The 22,473-nt window shown below is 42.2% G+C and overlaps 1 protein-coding gene across 16 annotated transcripts in view; it reads right to left on the bottom strand.

Moving 5' to 3' along the window:
* The window catches only part of NRXN3 (neurexin 3), a 1,430,678-nt gene that overhangs the window by 1,400,134 nt on the left and 8,071 nt on the right, over positions 1-22,473 (bottom strand). The window contains exon 1 of one of the 16 annotated variants that reach the window (XM_044437226.1): positions 19,033-19,952. The exons of the other annotated variants lie outside the window; for them this stretch is intronic. The gene's annotated coding sequence lies outside the window, so the exon portion shown is untranslated. Of the gene's footprint in view, positions 1-19,032; positions 19,953-22,473 lie in introns of those variants that run through there. 16 annotated transcript variants of the gene reach the window in all.

Raw genomic sequence — 22,473 nt, 5'->3', positions numbered from 1 at the left:
AATACACATGAAAATATGCACATATTTCATGAAAAAAGAAAAAGAAAGCTTACAATTTGATACAAACCTCAAGTTAGAAATTGGAGAACTTTGCTGAACTCAGTTTTTGCTGATTCACACATCCATACTTAAAGCTCAGTCCTGCTATCTCAGTCACACAATTCTTGTCACATAAGGAGGCGGATCATTTCTGAAAAGGACTAGTGTCCACCCTCACTAGTTTCTACACTCCTAATCACAGTCCTAAATAGTCTAGGTCCCTGAAATATCAGATGAGGACTGTCTATCAGCTACACAGTCAACTAGGAGCTACAGCCAATCCTGGCCCAGCTAAATATACACTGTTTAAGTCATATGTGTACAAACGTATCTGTACTACATTCACACTTTATAGTTTTAGGCATTTATGCCCAGAATATTTTTATTATTATTATAAATGTCTCAGGCTTAGAAACAGAGGAGCAACTAGGAATGGATTGAAGTCCAAGGCACTACAACCTGGAGAAGGGCAAATGACCACAGAAAGCATCTGGTGATGGATCCAGTACAAAAGTTGGTTCTACTGGGTTGCCATGGCCACTGTAGCATATTTCCTTTTTTCTTAGTTTGCAAAAAATATTTTATAATCACTTATGGCCAGCTGGGCTCATACGTGGCTGCAGGTGCTCTTTTATTTAAAAAAAATGTTTAAAATGAAAATCTGTGCATGCTCAGAGTATTTATTTTCCAAGTTAGGAATGGCAAACATCTTTTCTTGCAGTTTTTATCTAATATATCAGGAACACAGAAACAGCTGTAAATGGCCTGGGAAGAGAATCGTTCATTGTTCAGTTCATAGCTGAAGTAATACAAATAGCTATCCAACACACATGGACCCCATAAGACCATTAAATCCAGGACATAAAACTGTCTGGCTGTGCCACTGCTTAAAATATGTAAAAAGAATGCTGCAGAGCAGATCCAGAATACATGTTCCTTATCACCAAGAAGAGACATATGGAAATAGGCCTTCAGGGTTGCAGTTTCCAGGCGGGCATGAATGAGCCTTACTATTTCTTCACCAGTGCTAACCAACTTCAGGAATGAAAACAAGAGCAGCTTAGAGATTAAGGTCCAGTGTGAACCCTGATCCAGAATGAGAATGGACCCAGACTTTCTCAGCCCAAATACTTGCGCAACCAATTCAAAGAGAGCAACCTGAAGTCTTTTCTGCACTGCATAGCAGCCATGCTTCCATTGTGAACAGAGCTGGAACAATGCTAGGAATCAAGTCTTTCTCCATAGAACATGAGCCAGCCTTGGAACATGAGCCAGCCTTGTAAGACAACTATTCCCACCAGGTGGATGTGGTTACAGGTAAGATTCTTGAAACTGGATTTACATCACAGTACATCAGATACAGTGATGGGTGAAACCCACCCATCACAATTCAGAATGGGCTCAAATTACGGGATTAATTTAGCATAAAAAAAGAAGTGTAACTCACAGGGTCCATTCTAAACTGTGGACCCTGGTGCTCTCCTGACAACATCACTGGCCCCCAAATTCTTCCCTTAGCCTCCTGAGAACCTGAAATGCCAGCCTCACCACCCTTTCTATTCCTTCCAAATTGACCCAACAGTGGCAGTGATGGAGGTCTGCCTTGTGAGAACTTCATCACTCCCTGGCACCTGGAGCACTGAAATGGCAGTCTCCTAAGCATAGGGGCCCTGGGAAATGCAGCTTCTGGGACAAGCCAAGACTTACCAGGTGTATCATCTGGGAAATTGCATATGCCAAGGCCCCTGACAGCCATTTCAGCATTTCAAATGTGCAGAAATATAGGAGGCCCCTCAATGTTTACCTATTGCAGTAGCTGCCACCAGCAAGATTCATCAAGAAGAAAAGTGGGTAGTTATGGTGGCAAACAGTGATGGTACCAATGTGAACTCATGTTGAGCCAAGCCTAGACGTCACAGTGTAACTTGATGGGAACTGTGAGTGAGAGAAACTCTCAAATGTGGCATTATCATCCACACTACCACCACTTCAAACTTCAGCACCTTTAGTAAGCTCTAACAACCTTTATTTGCAAACAAAATGAGATTCCTACCACAGTCATGGCATTGCTTTACATTTCTAAAGACAGTTCTTTCTGAAAATCACCATTACTTACCACACATAGCGAGGACAGGTCTGATTACAAAGTATCATGAAGAAGACTAGGACAAAGCTGTAAACAAATTCTGTGCAAGGCTGCAAGGCAGGTGCAGCATCTTGAGCAAACCAGCTGTCTCATCCTGATCCAAAGACTCAAATATCAAAACAAAGGAGATAGCAATTTTCCACAGCAGCCTAACAGCCTTCCTTCAGCAATGCCAACAAGTGGTAAACTTGGAGGATGCTTTGCCGTTCAACACTCCAGCCACAACCCACAGTCCTGCTGGCAGCACTACATCTCCCTCAGCACCCAAAGAAGACAGTGAAAAAAACAGTTCACTTATTGTTGGAGAACCAGGCGGGACACAGAAAAGCAGACTCTGAAGTGACAGGGCAAGATGAACAGCATCCGACAAGTAAGGAGGTCTCTTTACAGATTGCCTAGTTGTTGCCACATTTCCGTTTGTGAAACTGAGCCTTCTGTGTGCAGGTCTGCAAGCCAGACTCTTACTCAGCCACTGAAAAAGGTGTGGCAGGGATGCAGCGTGTGTGCATTTGCGGGTGTGGGGAGAAATGGAAGAGAAGATGAACACATGGGCAGTCTATGGCTAGGAGCTCTGAAAGCCCAAGGTTTCTGCAAATGCCTCGCCTAAAAGCGGAGGCAGCCTCCTGGATCGATTATGCATGCACGCTACTGAAAACACCAGCCGCTTAAGTGCCAGAGCCCTGCTGGATAATTTATAGGCCAGCCAGCGTTAGTATTCACAGAGTGGTGGACAGAGTTCAAAAGAACAAGGTGGAGAACAGAAGTTTAAGGCAACTTCCACACATCACTTTATCAGCCACCCCAGTGTGAATCTCTGGGGTGCTTTTGCAAGGGACAAAAGCACAGTCCAGATCTAGAGGGTTCCAAACAATCACTTGGGAAAAATCACAAGCACACCCTGAATGTCACTGTCTTAGTATCTAAAACATGGCCTTGTGCTGAATCAGACACATTGGTTCATGTAGTGAAGTCTTGTCCTCTCTGACTAACAGAAGCCACTCTTTTGGTCTGGAATATCAAGCAGTTACTCCATGTTTGAAGATTCACTCCAGCGCTTTCTGCGCGTTCCATCTGAACAGGCTTACAGGAAGAAGTGGGACTACACTGGCTTTACTGTCTGTGGACATGAAGGCTGCAGGGAGGTGCAGTTTTTAATGTGATGTGTGATAACTGCATGTGTGTTGTATCTGGGCACACTGAGTAACTGTGCACTGTCCTCTTAAACTCAACTCAGCTTCAGACCCAAACTCCTCCCCATCTGTCTTCAAATTAGCAGCAACACTGCTGCAGGCTTGTATTTACACAACCCTGGCACACATCTGAATATAACTCTGTCAGTTGCCATGTGGAACCTGGGCATGATTAGAGACTGCTAGGGACATGAGAGGCCCACCTGGTCTGTCTCTGCACACTCCTTCTGTCCAAGTCTGCCCAGGCTGGCTCTATGCAGGGTTTTTTAAAGGAAAAGCGAACTTTCTGCATATGTTCAGTTGAGCTTCTTTTTCAAAAAGTATTTTCATTTTTCATGCACATCCACTTACAAATTAACACACTTTTACATGGACTTTTGAAACATCAATTTTCTTCAGGACTTTCGAAATGCCCGCCCCATTTTTCCCATTCCCTAGATTGCATCACAAGAGAAGTTTGCAGAAAAATCCAACAGAGTGGATTTCTCACATATCCTTAGTCAACCTCCAATAATCAGCGCAAACAATAGTTTAGAGTAAAAGTGCCTTTAAAACAACTTATCAAAGTGCCCTACAACATACATGAGCAACTTGCATCAGACTTAATCCTTCTTCTTGACCGGTGTTTATTAAAGACTGTTTCAAAACACTATCCATGTTTATATATTTCCTCCATTAAAGAATTAAAGAAAATTTTATCAGCTTTTGCCAAAACAGAGTTCCAAAAACCTTCATAAAAAAGTAAGATTTTTAGAAGCGTAAATTTTGTGAGATCTTTGTGAATACCCTGGACTGACAGACAAACAAATGGATCCTATATCAAGACAAGCCAGAACTCTCCCTAGAAGCAAAATGACAAAAATGAAGCTATTATACATTGGGCACATGATGAAAAGACACGGCTCACTGGAGAAGAGCATCATTGCCAGGGAAAGTTGAAAGCAGAAGGGAAAAAAGATGACCAAATATGAGATGAATTGATTCCATAAAGGAAGTCACAACCTTGAATTTACAAGAGCTGAGCAGAGCTGTCAAGGACAGGGCATTCTGAAGGGCATTCATTCACAGGTTTGCAAAAGTCAGAGATAACTTGATGGCACATAACAACAGAATTTTGCAGTCCCACCCCACAAATGTCATTGAACTGCTAGCTATTCCCAAAATTGATACAAAATGAACCAACTGGTCTGACTAGAGGGCATGTTTAGTTTTAAATCTCTAAATTGGTCTCAGATTTATTTATTATTTTACCATAATATAAAGGACCAAGACTTTTAAGCCAGGGTGCTTCCTCTAGTATGTTAACATTGTTCAACATTTATCACTACAAATTTTGTTTTCATCAATAAGTACCAAATAAGTACTAGAGAACCAGTGTGGTGTGGTGGTTAAGAGTGTTGCACTCAGGAGATCTAGTTCCTACTTGCTCATGAAGTCCGCTGGGTCAGTCACTGCTCAGCCTAACCTACCTCACAGGACTGTTGTGGGATAAAATGGAGAGGAGAAGAACCTTCTAAGCCACCTGGAGTTTCTTACAAGAGGAAGAAAGGTGGAGTATAAATGCAATGCAATAATAAAAATAAAATACACTTCAATACTTTAAAAATAAATAATAAAAATCAAGAAACCAAATACTCCTTTAAAAGGCTACAATCCTATACTCACTCACTTGGGAGTGACCCCCTCTGAAGTTAGTAGGACTTACTACTGAACCGACATGCATAGGACAGTGCGGTACAAACATTTCTGGATCTCCAGGTCATCTGCTGCCTGCCACCATTTTCATCTCTTTCAAATGATTTTATTTCAGGCAATAATATCACATGTGGGCATACGGACACCTGTGCCCATGAACAATTCCACCAACTCACCTGCCCTTATGCCTGGAACTCCCAAAATAGCAACATGATGCCAACTTCTATTCTTCATTCCCATTCTTAACCCTTTAACTCTCTGATCCAGGGATGCAAGGCCTATGCCCTCCCCACAGATGCTGTTGGACTGCAACTCCCATCATCCCTAGGCAGCAAAGTCAATTGTCAAGGAGGTAGGAAGCTCAGTCCAGTAAGATCTGGAGGCTCATGCATCCCCAACCCTGCTGTCCTCACCTTGCCATTTTAGAAATGGAGCAGTCACTCAGCTTGTTCCCCCTTGCCTCTCGTTCATTCCCTTTCCCCTTCGCTGGGAATATTTAGATTGCATGCTCCTCTGGGCAGGGACCTGCCTTTCTGCCTAGCTTACGCAGACAAATGGTGATACTGGCTGGGAATTATGGCAGTTGCAGTCCAATACAATGGAAGGGTGTAAGGCTGAGAAGAGGCTGATGGACATCAACAGCACTGATTCAATAAAATGAAATACCTCTCTGCCACAGAGGAGTGACCAGTCTTGTAAGCAACAGAGCGGCAATGGGCCCTAAAGCACCTTCCTTGGTACACACGGATACACCATGTCCCTCCCAATTCGTATTCTAAAATTGTGCAGTGTTTTCTGAAAGGGTGCTGAAAGTGCTTCAAAGTGAAGTTGGAATCATTTGCTGCTGCCACCTTAGTCTCTGATGAATGCCTCTGAGGAGGTTACTTGTGATTAGCTATGCCCATGTATGAAGGACACCTGTCTGGCCCTAAATGGTGGTGGGTTTAGAAGAATAAACCCAGCAATCTGAACTGAGCCTAGACATGAACTGGGAGTAGGTGAAACTGGCAAGGAAAATGCATGATGTGCACATAGCATCCAGTTCCAGTTAAAAGCCTTCATGCTATATTTTGAACACTCTTTAGCTCCCAAGCTGAGGTTGGATGAACCCATCAATTTTGGTTTCTCTCACTGTTTTAATCTTAGATTTTGTTTGTCCTGGATAGAAAGCTTGCATGAAAATTCGTATGTATTTTTGTGTGCATTTCCCCCACTACCACATACTTGTGTGTGCAATTTTGTCAAATATGCACATTATCCTTTTACCATAAAAGTTACAGAGTAGAATAGTAGTCTCTAGCACCACCTTCTGAAATTGGCAGACCAAGTCTCATTATTAATCTCTGTAAGAAAATCTTGGAACAATTTGAGGCTGAAGACTGGCACAAAAATACTGTGAATGAATAAAGGAATAAGAACCAACTTAAGATAACACCTCTAATCACCAAATGACATCCAAACCAAAAGAATACTATGGACAATAGTACTGAAAGCTATTGAGAGGTTCAGGTGAATCAATGGGGTCACATTCCCTCAATCTTTCTTTCAGCATAGGTTACCTTCCAGGGTGATCCAGGCAGTTTCATTGCCAAACCCAGGCCCAAAGTCAACTGAAACAGATCTAAAACAGGTTTCCCCAACCTTGTGCCCCCAATATGTGTTGGACTGCAACTTCCAAAATTCCCCATCAGTTGTGTACCAGGCTGCAGAAGAGTTCTTGGAACTCAGAAACATTCAAAAGTGCTAGAAGTTATAAAGAAGTTATACTCCCCTGGCAGTCTACTGCTTCATTACAAAATACAAATTGCCATATTTGTACAGTTCTCTAAATGTGTAGATAAGATTTCCCAATTAGAACACCCTTCTTTACTAAGCTTCATATTGTTTATCTTAGATAGAGATCTCATGTAAATCCTATTCATCTGTTAGGTCTGTAGCATGGCTATGTCACTGGGAGATTAGGAGTGTAAGAGAATTTCAGTTTTGCTTGCAAAACTTAAGAGCATGCTCTGTTCAAAGCCCCAGCAAAACAAAGTGCAAGCACATGTCCTCCAAAATTATTCAACAATTGCTGAACATGTGCCATGTTCAATTTGTATAACTTTACAAATTTGTGAACATTTCTTCCACAGAATGAATCAGTTTCACTTTAGCCTAAAGAGAAATGCTGTGGATATCTGGAGATATTTGCACACATTCCACATTTTATCACAGCTCAATTCATGCAGCTTTCTCATTTGTGTAGAATGAGCAGCGATCCAAAATGTGGAAATCAAGCATGAGATGAGCTGAAAGGTGACGTTCAGAAGATCCTACTAATCTTGAACTTCACTTGTCCTCCCATCCCCACTCCTTTGGTCCCATGCACAGGCCTTCTCTGCCACTCCAGCCTTCATGTGTTCAAGTAAGATGTGAAAGGAGAACCAGCTGTGCTTACATGGACTCTTCATACAATCAACACCCTAACCATACAGGGCTTCCAAACACATACAACAGGTACACTCTGCTTCTCCGTTAGACCATCAGTGAATCAATGGCAACCAGAAGAACAGAGTGGAGAAAACTGAACTCACAGGATCAAGAGTCATATAACATCTTCCTCTTGTGAACCATTTGACATGGACTGGTCCACTGTGAAATGGCTGTATAGTGGGCTCTCTCTGTCCTCACTCTGGGTGTACACCTTAATGTGGTAAGTTGGTTTGAGAGTGTCAGAGAATCCAGGAGCAATGCTATCAAGAAGTCTCACTAGTCTGGTCTCCTAGCAGGGTCAGAAAGGTCAAAGCTGAGACACCAGACTAAGATGTATCCACCCTCCTCAGGAGTAGCAGACATATCAGCAGAAGAGCATGGATATTGCCAATGGTGATGGGGGTGGAAAAACTCCTAAAGCCAGCTACGAGGCAGCAGCCGGAGTTGAAGATGACACTGGCAGAGAATCTTTCACAGACAGTATCGGTTACACACAACCTAACTCTGATTAGTACTGCACAAAAGAAGAAAATGGTAAGCTTCTTCTGAAAATTCTTACCTTGGATAAAACAATCCAAAATGAAAGAAGAGATGTACCAAAAGATGAGACTTCCAGGTAGGAAGACACTCAAGCTGCTACTTGGACTCTCCAGTATGGGGTTCAGATGGAGTCGGTCCTGTCTGCACACTTTTTGTCATCTACATGAAAGCACTGAGAGGGGCCATCCAGAGTTCTGGAGAGCATGGTCATCAGTATGCTGATGACATTTATTTATTTATTTATTTATTTATACATACATACATACATACATACATACATGTTTATGCCGCCCCATTCGCCGAAGCCTCGGGGCGGCTTACAACATGCAGCACTGTTTCTCCTGTTTATCTCCAGCAAGTGCGGATGCTGATGTGCTAAATCACATTGGCTGTGACAACAAACTAGATGAGAACTAAGAAACTGAAGCTCAATTCAAACAAGGCTGAGACTGGCCAGTTCTTCTGGTCAGATGAAAGAAATTCAACATGTTCTGGATGAGTTTTGCACTCCCCTTGAACAAGCAGGTCTGTAACTTGGGAGTGCTCCTTGAGCCACCTTTGTCACTTGAGGCCCAGGTGACTTCAGGGGCACAAAGTACATTCTACCAGCTTCAGCTGGTAGCCCAGCTACACCCTTATCTAGACAGGTAGCCCAGTTTCAGTAATCTATGCTCTGGTGGACTCTAACGTAGATTGCTTCAATGCACTCTGCATAGGTCTGCCCTGGAAGACCAGAGGCTGCTGCTTGTGCAAAATGTAGCACCTAGATTAATAACAGGGATCAGATGTTCTGAACACATAGTGCCAATTCTGGCACATTTACACTGGCTGTCTATATGCTTCTGAGTCCAATTCAAGTGCTGGTTTTAACCTATAAAGTCCTACACAACCTGGGAACACAAACACTGAAGAAACACCCTCCCAACCACAATGTACCTGGACAGCGCAATCATGATCAGGGACCTGCCTCCATCTGCCACATCTCAGTGAGGCTTAGTTGGTGGCAACAAGGTGAAGGGCCTTTTTAGATGTGGACCCCCATTTCTGGGACAGGCTCCCCACTGAGGCCCACCTGGTGCCAAATTTAATATCTTTTTGGCACCAGATTAAGACTGTCCTCTACCACAGGATATTCACTTAGTTACTATTATATTAGGGGTTTGTTACCTGCTTAAATAGATTTTAGGATTTCATTTCAATAATGATGCTGTGGCTTTTTATATTTGTTTTAAATTTGGTTTTAAATTTTGTAGTGTAATTTTTATGATGTTGTTATTGCTGTTTGCATTTTATATTGCAGTTATGTGTTGTAAACCAACCAGAGAACTTCAGCTAATGAACAGTGTAGAAATAAAATGCATACTTACATATAAACATACTGGAGAAGAGCAAAGGATGAATACAAATCACACTGTTGCTAAAAATGTGACTGGATTAAACTCAAAAGGAAATCTAGTGGCTAAGAGACAAAAGGGAAAGTTTGATGCTGCACAACATATACAGTTGGATCATGGAACATGAGAAGCATAAAGGCAAGGCAAATTGGAAACAATAATGCAGGAAATGGAATGGGTGACATCACAACAGTTGGTGTGAGCAAGCTAAAGTGGGCTGGAAGAGGACATTTTCAGTTTAACAAACACAACGTGTTTTATTCCAGAAGTCAAAAACACAGAAGAAATGTAGTGGTTCTAATACCAAGGCAAAATGTAGCACAAGCAGTACGAAGCAATAAGGCAAAATCCAACCAAATCATATCAGTCAGAATTTGTGGAAAATCTATCAACATGGCCATAATTCAAGTCCATGCTCCAGAAACAGATGCTGCAGAAGAAGAAATTGAAATTGGATGCACAAGCATCCAACAGGAAACTGATAACACACCAAAACAAGACATGCTGATAATCATAGGTGACTGGAACACAAAAGTATGAAACAAAGCAGGATCAAATGTTGTGGGAGAAGTTGGACCAGGGAACAGAAATGAAGCAAGAGAATAACTCACAGAATTCTGTGAAGCCAACAATATGTTTACTGCATAAACAGTCTTCAGGCTACTGATCAGACAACTGTACACATGGACAACCACAGGTGACCAATATAGAAATCAAATAGACTATGTAACAGGAGTGAAAGATAGAGAAGCTGTATTATCACTACAAAAACAAGACCACAAGCAGAACTATCAATATCAAAAATCGGGGTAAAGCTTAAAAATATCACTAATAGAAGCAATGTGCAGAATTCAACTTAAATAATATTCCTGAGGAATGTAAAGGTGCATAAAGAATGCACTTATATTACCAAAGTCATTTAACCATGAACGAGAAGTATTGTAGATTGAAACAGAAACATTATTCAGGAAGAATGAAAAAAGACAATTCATGTAGAAAAAGAAAAAAAAAAAAAGCCCAGATGGACGGCAGAAGAAACTATCACAAATGATAAGGACAAGTGAGATGTAAAGGCAAAAGGTGACAAAAATGGTGTCAGAATCCTGAATGCAACTTTTCAGCACCTATCATGTAAAGAGGAACTATTACAATGGCCAGTGCAAAGAAATTGAAGAGAACAACAAAAGAAAAACAAGAGACAAAAGATCAAGGAATCAAAGGGAAATTCAAACCAAGATTAGGAATGCTCAAGATTAGGAAAACCAACAGGGGAACATACTATCTAACTAGGAAAAAATAAAAAAAGAATGAAACGAACTATACAGAAGAGGAAAAAAACAAGACAGACTCTTTCAAACAAGAATCCTATGAAGTGTCTGCAATATTAGAAAGCAACATGGAAGCTGCTCTGAAAGCACTTGGAAGGAACAAAGCACCTGGAGTAAAGGGTACCACCAGAACTAGTCCAAGCTGCAGAGATTGAATAGGTCCAAATTCTAACAAGAACATGACAATAAATATGGAAAACATAACAATGGCCCACAGATTGGAAATGATCAATATATATTCCAATCTCCAACAAAGGAGATACTAACAAGTGAAGCAACAATAGGACCATTTCAGGCAAGCAGATCTATGCACAAGGTTTTGCAACAACAAAACACTCCATATGGAAGAAATGCTTGGTGTTCCAACTGCTTTCCAAAAAGATAGAGGCACTTAAAATCATTGCGTGAATTTCAGAAGATCACTCTATGCTTTATAGACTACCACAAAGCCTTGACTGTGTGGATCATGAGAAGCTACGGATGGTTCTGAAAGAAATAGGGATGCCTCAGCCCTTGATGGCCCTGATGCATAACCTGTTTCATGGACAAGATGCTAGTGTAGGACATAGTATGGAGAGACAAAATGGTTTCCTATAGGCAAATATGTCAGACAAAGGTGTATTTTATCTCCCTACCTGTTCAACCCATAAGAAAAGCTGAATTAAGATCAGAGGAAACAGAAGGGAAAATTGGCAGATGTTTCACTAATTTAAAATATGCAAACGGTACCGTATTACTGGCAGGAAGAACCAATGTACTGAAACAACTATTCATGAAAGTGAAAGGCGAATATACAAAAGCAGGACTATAGCTGCAGATTAAGCAAACAAAAATCCTGGCTACACAAGAACTGCACGATTTTAATGTCGCCAATGAAGAAATTAAAATTGTGAAAGATTTTGCATATCTTGATTAAATCATCAATTCAGAGGGAGATTGAAGTCAAGAAATTAGGAGAAGATTGACTCCTGGAAGGCCAGTAATGAGAGAACTAGACAAGGTGATCAACTGCAACATTATTTCATGAGGTATCAAGAACAAGATAATCCACACTATTGTATCCCCAATCACTACGTATGTGTGTGACAGCTGGACAGTGCAGAAAGCTGACAGGAGGAAAACAGATGCATTTTAAACATGGTACTGGAAGAGAGCTTTACAAATGCCCTAGACTGACAGAAAGTCAAACAAGTAGATCCTAGATCAAATCAAGCCGGTACATTCCCTGAAGCAAAAAATGGTGAAACTGAAGTTTTCATACTTTGGACACATCAGGAGAATGCAATAACACTAGGGAAAATTAAAAACAAAAGAAGAGGAAAACCATCTCTAAGATGGATCCATTCCATAAAGGAAACCGCAGTCTTGTGTTTACAAGAGCATGTCTGTCAAGAGTAGGACATTTTGGAGTGTTTTGGAGCAGTCTTTCATAGGGTCACCATAAGTCGGAAATGTCTTGATGACACATAACAAAAGCAGTCTCTGTCAATATGTTTTTCTCTGAAAGCCATATAAAAGTATTCAGAATAAATATTTCACTTGTAAAGTAAAAGCGCTCTAGTTCATTCCATCCATCCTCTTTGTCAAAGACCCAATGAGATGGCAAACAACCCACACAATCATCTTCTTCAGATGCAGGCAGATGTTTTGAACTACAATTTCTATAACCCCTGACCCTTCATTATGAAACCAGTGAAAGTTGGAACCCAAAACATCGGGAGAACACCAAATTGTTACATATGCCTAGTCTGGATAGACCATCTCCACCTTCTGGAGGATCCTTTAATGCTTATCTGTCCAAATAAATATAAGCATCGTATAAGAAAGGACTTTGGGGACAGGGCTTGTCTGCCCACCCACTCATCACTTTTAACCCTCCTATGATTGGTTTGTGTTGGTAGCTTCTACATAACGTTTACCAAAAACAAAAACAGGGGGTTGGGAAAAAACATTTCCCAACAAATGGAGACCAACAAGGTAATTTGTTGTCTAGTATCACAAACATACTATATGGTATATTATTGCGTAGCAAGTGGGGGTAGAAGTTGTAGCAAAATCAGCACAGATATTTAGATCCTTTTCTCTCCTGTGGGGAATAAGAAGATCCCTTAGACAGCTGCTAGAGATATTCCTTCAGTCACCTAGTCATGAATAACCCACAAGCAGTGAGTGTTGGGTCAACACAGAATTCCAGTCACTATGTCACTCTAGAAAAATATGTTTTTCCTTTCTACGAAGCAAATGATTTTCATATTTACTTTTAAAATGGAAAAGAGAAAAAGGTTCAAAGTCATCATACACTAGAATGTAATATCTTAAAACTGAACAGCTAAAATACATTTACATGACAGTTTAGGCTGAAAAAAGGCCTACAACTCCCATCATGCCCCAGATCACTAGGCTGCAGTTATAGGCCTTTTTTTCCTTCTTTTTGTCTAAACTTGCATAGAATCTCATCGTAAGAGAAACTAGTTTTAAAAAAAATCTTACTACATGTGTTACTACATACATTTTTCCAAAGCAAAGACCTGGTGTTTGTTCAACCATGTTCTAGATTAGGACTAAAGCAATATGCTCCAAAGAGACTTGCTTAGAAGGTATGGGAGGCAAGCGAAAAAGAGGATGAAGGTATGGGAGGCAAGTGAAAAAAATGTGTACAGCACATTTTTATTCATTAACTAGCTAAACAACAAAGCTGGTCTTATGTATAAAAAGTGACTTGCTGGTATCTCAAAGTGACCGGCTGCAACAAGGAAAAAAAGTTTTTAAAAGATTTCATCTGCACTCAGGCTTTGCCTTTAGTCCCACATTTGCCTGTCTAGTTTTACTACTATTGCATTAATAATCAAAAGAGTGACACTCTATAGGAGATAACAGCCACTCCCAAAAGCAAACACTGCAGCTGATGTTGCCCTTGTAAGGCTGAAGATGCTGGCATGGTATAGAGACTAGAATGTCGGAAAAGGACTGGAAAGATTCCATTTCAAATCCCAACTCAAGCATGAAGGTCACGTTCAGGCGGGTCCCTACCACTCTACCTAACCTACCTCACAGAGGGACCACAGGGATAAAATGGAGGAGGACTGTATGTGCTGACCTGAGCCCCTTGGGGGAACAGCAGACTATCAGTGCAATAAATACAGTAGTGGGGAAAAACTGCTCAAGGATTACCAAAAAATCACACAATTTAGAACTGGAAGGGAACTTGGAAGTCCTCCAGTCCAAAAACCTGTCCAAGGAACTATCTTGCAACTGCAGCATTTCTCACAGATGGTTGGGCAGCCTCTGCTTAAGAACTACCTTCAGAAACATGAAGAAGCTGCTTGTTCTTGCACTTAAGGAGTCTCTTCTAACATTTAGATAAATCAGGAACACAGAAAAATCTGTTAGCATGTACTTTAACTGAATGTCAGAAGTTAACACGTTGGACATCATCTAACTGTAAAGTACAGGACTCTTTTTCAGGACTCTCATGCATGGGAAGTGATTAAATGATCCTTTATAAGTCTTTGAGCACCTTGAGTCTTTCCTAAGATAAGCAGGAACATACATGACCAGAAATTTCTCAGAGAGCCATGTAATGCCTGATTAGGCATTCATAACATTTTTTAAGAGTCCTTCACTATACATATATGGCAGGATCCAATTTTGTCTTTTTGTTAGTGCAAATGGCATTATGCTAGCAAAAACTAGATTCTGAACTATGTGCAAGAGGAGAATCCAACTAATGTTTGCACAAGCAAAAATATCTGGTGGACCTCCACTAACCCTATTTGAATTTGTGGAATGACATAGCTGCATGTCTAATTTGGGTTTCATAGGTGTGTATCTTTGGTTACTTTGTAGCTATTTCCAAAGATGTATTTTAAAAACACAGTTAAAGAAATGCTACATTACACTGAGACTGTTATCAGCTAGGCCCATCCAAGGCAACATGCATATCCCTATCATGGATGCCTTGATTTTCCAGCATGGCTCAAAAGAAATTAAAATGAAATTGATAGCAGGCAATACATTTAACAAAACGAGGTTCAATCTGAGTGGGCACACATTTTGAGGTAGCAAAAGATGTACCGTTCAAGGGGCAAAGAAATCCAATCAGCCTCAGCCCTACTCCTTCGAAGAGGCCATTCATCAAAACAGTTCAGTTTGCTTTGCATTACAATAATAGTTATTCTATCCACACAACAAATGAGCCCAGGAGGAGGAGAAAGGGCCTGCTCTTCAGTTATGCAGCTTTGAGAGAACCACTGAACTTGGACTCCCTTGTGAGAGTAAAGAGCCAGGACACTGAGTTAGAAACTCAGAGTGTAGTAAGTGGTACTTGCAACAAAATTGCTCATTTTTGTGGGAGCCATGGGGTGTTCCTGTTCAAACTTCCAGTCAGCCATGATGACATCTTCCCTGATAACCCATTTACACCCCCCCCCCCGCACTTCACACATTAGGAGTTTCTCTTTCCCTCCCTCCACAGTCAGCCATAGGGTGGCAAGATGTCCTAATTTACAGAGGACACTTCTAATTGAAAGCATGCTCTATTTGATGGGCTGTCCTGTCCAAATGTAGTTTAAAACTAAAGAACCATAAGAAAGCATAGCCACTTGCCATTTATTCAAAGGCTTTTGATTGTCTTGATGCCACTGTTCTTTTTTTGCCACATTCAAAGTGATCCAGCAGTGGTTTTTATAATATGTGGGTGTCAGAAGGTACCCTTTGCAATACTTGACAAATTAAGGCTCCAGTGCTATGCATGGTGGTCACACAGTGGAAAGGTCCATGCTGGCTGGCAAATGCTGAGAGTTGTAGGTCATTTTTCTGTCTAAACATGCATAACCTTGTGCCTTAAAGGATACTTCACATCAGACAAAAAGTGCAGGACTGAGTGTTACCCAGAGGGAGACATCTCCTAGATGGGGTAAGCAGTCTTGTTTTTAACAGGGGATGTGGGGGGGGGGGGGGATAGGAAGCTGCAAATATGCCGGGGGGGGGGGGAGGATCCAAGGATGATGATTCAGAGGCAGTGCCATCCCATCCACACAACCACAGAGGTTCTGAGTTGTTCAGCAAGCATGAAAATGTTCACTATTTTAGACGCGAAGGATGGATACTGGCAGGTGAAACAGATGAACCTTTATCACATTTTTAATACAACACAGGTACAACTTGAAGTTGCCCATCCAAACTTAGAACCTAGGCAGCAGACTAGTCAGGCACGCAGGTCACCTGTCCAATCTCCTTCAAAATGGCAACATTTAAGTAAAAAAAGTTATTATTTCTATATTTGTACTGAATTAGATGGTATGCCTAGCAGTGCAACAACCAATTCAGAACATGCTGAGCAGACCAACAGCAGTTCAGTGCAGAAACAGAAGTTTCTACTCACCCCCACCAAGCAGGTTCCACAAGTTTCCCTGTGCATGTGGACAATGCAGGATTACACTCCAAAGCTACGCTGCCATCAGCTTCTTTCTTCCCAAGCTATCTACTGCTGCCATTTGTGTGAGGAAAAAGGCACTGTCCACACTTCGTGCCCCATTCTTTCCCTTTTTCTGCCTACCATCTCCCGTAACACCATCTACATTGTAATGATTATACAGTTTTTCCCATGACTGGGAGGGACCAGTGACTCACACAGTAGTATTTCCCCTTCCACAGTTCTGTTCTTCTTCCCAGTATCCAAACCCTTTTCGTTTTCTTTAAAATATTCTTTTCCCTGTGAATGTGCATCTTTGCTCATGGACAACTTGCTTACAATAATCCCACACAAATATTTTGTGATCCTTGAGCTTCTCCTGCTTTACAAAATTCCTCTTTTTACACAAATTATTTGGCTTGATATGGGAGTTAGCATACAAGCACTGGGGCGAGGGTACCAAGTGTGCCATGTGAGGAGGAAAAATCCCATGTCCATGAACGTAATATCCAGGGATATACTACAATGGGATAAAGCCTCACAATTCTGCCATGGGGAAAGACAAATATTGTAAGAACCCTTCTGGATCAGACTGAAGTCCTATCTAGCCCAATACCATTTCACACCATGCTCAACCAGAAGTCCACAAGCAGGAGAAAGGAGCAGCAACGTTCCTGTACCACCAGCACCCACACCCCCAAGAATATCTGGTAATTTAGAGTCATACTGACTTTGAACCTGGAAGTGGTGTGTATCATGATTTATAGCCTGTGCTCCTCACAGGACTGAAACACCATGACTTTTTCATTAGCAGGGACAATGAAATCATCCGTCACTCATCCCACACAACTAAGCTGTAATCCTCAGAGTATCTGGTAGTTGTTGTTGTTGGTCGCAAACTCGTGTTTGACCCATCGCGACCCCATGGACAACACTCCTCCAGGCCTTCCTGTCCTCCACTATCCCCCGGAGTCCACCCAAGCTCACACCAACTGCTTCAGTGACTCCATCTAGGAATGACACCTCATCCTCTGCTGGCCCCTTCTTTTTTGCCATCTATTGTTCCCAGCATTACACTCTTCTCCAGGGAGTCCTTCCTTCTCATTAGGTGGCCAAAGTATTTGAGTTTCATCTTCAGGATATGGCCTTCTAAAGAGCAGTCAGGGTTGCTCTCCTCTAGGACTGACCAGTTTGAGCGCCTTGCGGTCCAAGGGACTCGCAGGAGTCTCCTCCAGCACCACGATTCAAAGACCTCAATCCTTTTGCGCTCAGCCTTCCTTATGGTCCAGCTTTCACAGCCATACATTGCAACTGGGAAAACCATAGCCTTGACTATACGCACTTTTGTTGGCAGGGTGATGTCTCTGCTTTTTAGTATGCTGTCTAGATTTGCCATAGCTTTCCTCCCCAGGAGCGAGCGTCTTTTAATTTCTTGGCTGCAGTCCCCGTCTGCGGTGATCTTGGAGACCAGGAAAATAAAATCTGTCCCTACCTCCATTTCTTCCCCCTCTATTTGCCAGGAAGTGAGAGGACCAGATGCCATGATCTTAGTTTTCTTAAAGTTGAGTTTCAAGCCAACTTTTGCACTCTCCTCCTTCACCCGCATCAAGAGGCTCTTTAGTTCACTTTCTGGCATGAGAGTGGTATCCTCTGCATATCTGAGGTTGTTGATATTTGTCCCAGCAATCTTAATTCCAACTGGTGATTCATCTAGCCCCGCCTTTCTCATGATGTGCTCTGCATATAAGTTAAATAGGCAGGGCGACAGTATACAGCCTTGCCGAACTCCTTTCTCAATTTTGAACCAATCAGTGGCTCCGTGTCCAGTTCTCACTGTTGCTTCTTGACCCGCATATAGGTTTCTCAAGAGACATATAAGATGGTCTGGTACTCCCATCTCTTTAAGAACTTGCCACAATTGGTTGTGATCCACACAATCAAAGGTAGGAATATAGTATTATGCCCTGCCCCTGTTGCAGTGCAAAGTAATGTGGGGTGGCTTGGTCTTGAATGGGCAATTAAAATCCTTTTGTTTTACAAAATCCATGCGGCTTTCTGAAATGACAACCATTGCTACTGGTGCTGGGAAAATACATTCTTGGAATACCTTGTACCAGTGGTTGTACGCAGTGCTGGACACATTGCATAAGAAAGGGAATGAAGATGACAATCTCCGATCTCATCAGTTAAAACTCAACATGCTATTTACTACATTGTCCTTTCACCACTCAATGACTGTGTTCAGACAACATGACGAGCCATGTTAGGTTTTTGCAACTGTTGGTCTGTCATGTTGAATGAACCCTGTCATAATATTTCAGCATAGTAAGTTTGATCTTTAGAAATCACAATAAGAAAGTTCCTTCTGTGGTTTGTCCATATCACCATAGCTTGTTATTTTTCCAAAGCCAGGATCATGGTTTCCATGGTCCTGATAGGCAATTATCACAGTTTCTCCTGGAAAGAGTGACCACTCTAAGAGCCACTCCAGCAATCCAGGCTCTACTATCCTTCTCTACCTAATAACAGATATGCAGAGAAATGAGGAAGAAGCAAACAAAACGTAGCTTGGGATTGAATGTCATGTGTGGTGGTTGCTGGGATACATGCTAACAGCAGGAAGACTGAGCAGGGAGTATGGAAACCATGGTAGCACAGAAACCACTTGATTGTTTGTCAGGTAGATCATGGTCAAATATCTATGACCCATGGTAACTGTGCAACTGTGCATGACAAGCAAAGGTGCTTGTCATGTTGTGAGAACCCAGTCTATGGACAGGTTCACACAACATGGGAACCCATGGTGAGATCTTACCATTGTGGGCCAGTCGTGACATCTGGATCCAGTTCCAGAGTGCCTCCATAGTAGGATCAGTTTTCTGAAACCACAGAAAGAATCCACAGTCTGTTCTCAAATTTTCACACTTTATTGTAGCTTCTCCAGTCACCTGGACCAGGGATCGCCATTTTACCATTGTTGGTATGGAAACAGCAGAGGGGCTCCCTGGCACTGTGGAAGTAGCTGCTTCTAGTGTTCAATCTCTACTGCCCTCAGCCCCCTAGCAACAGATGCATCACTGTTTCCTATATCCCTTTTCTCCAAATGATGTGTCAGTCTCTCCAGTTTGCTTTTGAAAATACATGGAAGAAGAGGGGGGAATCACTGCAAAACTGTTTTCATTTAATAGAAATCTTAGTGCAGGCCGGAGTTGCTGGGAAATGCAAGGGCCCTTGGGAGGGGGCAGTGGGGAATCCATCTCAGGACTGCAGTGGACCAATAAGGCAGAGGCTGTTGTGGTCGGAAGCAAGAGTAGGAAAAAAGATTTTGTTAGAAAAAAGGTGGGATATAAAACTAATAAATAAATTTATACCCCACCTTCTTTCCTCTTGCAAAGAACACAAGGCAGCTTACAAGGTTTTCTCCACTTTATCTTCAGAAGAAAAACAAAAACAACCACTTTGTGAGGTAAATCAGGATATGTGACTGGCCCAGAGGCATCCTGTGAACTTCATGGCTAAGTGGGTGTGTGAACTTGGATCTCCTGCATCCCAGTCTAGCATTCTAACCACTACATCACACTGGCTTTCTTTGGTTGCTTGGCTTTAGGTGCTGTTATGAAGAATGCCTATACTTCCAAGTTTACCATTGTACCATGTCTTGCAGCCACTGGTAACCTTATCCTTCATTAATTTTTCTAATCCTTTTCAAGCAACCTAAAATAATAGCCTTTACCACATTTTTAAAAATTTATTAGATTTATATCCCACCATATCTCTTACAGAGAACTCAGGGTGGCTTACATAATACTCCTCTTCCTGCTCTCAATCTTATCCCCCCAACAGCAACCCTGTGGGGTAGGTTGGGCTGAGAGGCTGCAACTGGCCCAAAGTCACCCAGCTGGCTCCATGGCTGAGCAGGGACTAGAACCCAGAATGCCTGAGTTCCAGTCCCACACCCTTAGCCACCACACCACACCGGCTCTCAGTTACAGTGCAAATTCAGAACAGCTAAGCAGGAATGTCACAGAAAGGACATTTTGGAGGACTTTCATTTATAGGATTGCGCACCGCACTCACTGTACTGACTCCCATTTTATTCATTTTATGGCAGTGAATTCCAAAAGTGACCAATGTACCATTTAAAAATACTTTAAGTTACCTGTTCTGAATCTCCACTATTCCATGATGCAAATTTATTTATCTGACTTATATCCCACTTTCCCCAATGAACTCAAAGCGGGTTGCACAATTCTGCTGCTGCTGCTCAATCTTATCCCAACAACAACCCTGTGAGGTAGGTTGGGCTGAGAATTTGTGACTGCCCAAAGTCAGCCAGTTTGCTCCGTGGGTGAGCAGAGACTAGAACCCAGATTGCCTGAATCCCAGTCACACGCTCTTAATCACTACACCGCACTGGTTTTAAAATTCTAATGTTAGAGGAGTGAAATAATTCACTATCCACCACAAGCGTTCTGCTGGTGCCCTCCGTGTGTTTCTGTTCACAACTCAAATAAGTCCCAGCCCAGCCAACAGGCAGAGATAATGAGAGGTTTAGTCAAAAACATCTGGTGGGGGGGGCATCAGTTTATCACCCCACAGCATGTATTATTCTGTAGAACTTATCACAGCCCCCCTTACTCACCCCTCCCTAACTAAAAATCCAAGCAATGTAGCTTTTCCTTGCAGGAAGCTATCCCAGCCTTCCAATCAATTTCTTAACCTTTTCCACAGCTTTTAAAAGTATGGCAAACTGATCTATGCACAGGATTCCATGCATGAGCACATCGCCGTTTTGTACACAGGCATGAAGATGCTGACAGGCTGATTTCCTAACAATCCTAACCTGGAATGTGCCTTTTGCACAGCACTGGGCCAATGTTTTCACGGAACTCTTCCCCATGGCCCCTAGATCTCTTTCCTGGTTATTCACAACTACCAAGATCCCATCACTATATGGGATCTCCCCCATAAACTCTCTCCCTCTCTCACACAATTTGCCCAATTTTGCATTTATTCTTAACAGCATTTGCTATTTGGTTGCCAGTTCACCCATTTTGGAGAAATCATTTTGGATCTCCACCTTGACACCCAGTTTGATTTTCACCACAGTAAATCATTCAGCATCACCTGCAAATCTGACCATGTCACTCTTCGGTTCTAACTCCCAATAAGTTCTGAATGAATTGAATAGACCAATCTCATTAAGGATTCTTGCAGAACTCCACTGCTGACATCCTTCATTGCAAAATGTGTCTATTTATTCCCGCTCTCCCGTATTCTTTAACTAGTTGCCAATCTACAGGTGGACCCATCATGTTTCCCAAGATCACTACATCTACCCAGGGGCCTCCGGTGATGGTCTTTGTCAAAATTTTTTGAAAGGTCAAGTATACAAAGGCTCCTGGATCCCCTTTAACCAAATGAGTAGTATTACCCCATTTTGTTTCCGAATGAAACACCTACCTTTCTTGTTCTTTGCACAGTGCCTTAGCAGTTCCTTTGCCTGCCCCCTTATCCCAGAGAGAAGAGCCTGAATATACAACCAACTTTCAGCAGCCTGGAAGATTCTGCTGACCACCAGAAGGGCTGCTGGTCTCTGTCGGCATCTTCGTCATCAGTCAACCACTGAATCTATCCATCTGTACCTTCTTTGTGCCTTCTCTCTAGAGCAGGAGCGAGTAACCTGTGGCAATCCAGATTTTTGGCCTTTAACTCCCATCAGCCTTAGCCAGCAAAGCTTGTGAGAGTTGTGGTTCTCAAGCACTTTTGGCCTACAAGTTGCCATATTGTAGAGACTACAATCTGAAATGTATCACAAACTGACTGAGAACATAAGAGATGCCCCACCGCCTAGAGCAACATACAGAGTTTATACAGGCCTGCCCAACCTTTTATTTATGAAGCCAAATGCCAGCCACCAACTGGATGGGGGACCTGCTGGGGTCTTAACACACACACTCCATTTTCCAGCTGTATGGAGATATCAGAAAAAAGAAGCCTGTGGCAGGCTGGTAGACTATGTCAGACTTGGCAGGTCCCAAATTGCACAGGGCCAGGTTACAGCAGACTCCAAATATAACACCCTTCATCTCTGCTCTCAAATTGTTATTCTGTCCCACCCCTCAGCTTGCCTTCTGCCACTGGAAACTTGTTTGAATGCAGGGGATGCTGCAGCAGCATCAAGGGCATCACAATGAATGATCTGGGAGCAGAATGCCCTTCCCCTACCAAACGCTAACTGTATCCTCATCCTGGT

The sequence above is a fragment of the Varanus komodoensis genome, unplaced genomic scaffold (genome assembly GCF_004798865.1).
Source record: "Varanus komodoensis strain SLA01 unplaced genomic scaffold, ASM479886v1 scaffold3, whole genome shotgun sequence".
NCBI lineage: Eukaryota > Metazoa > Chordata > Lepidosauria > Squamata > Varanidae > Varanus > Varanus komodoensis.
The sequence above is the reverse complement of the archived record's forward strand: the minus strand, read 5'-3'. Positions and strand labels throughout refer to the sequence as shown.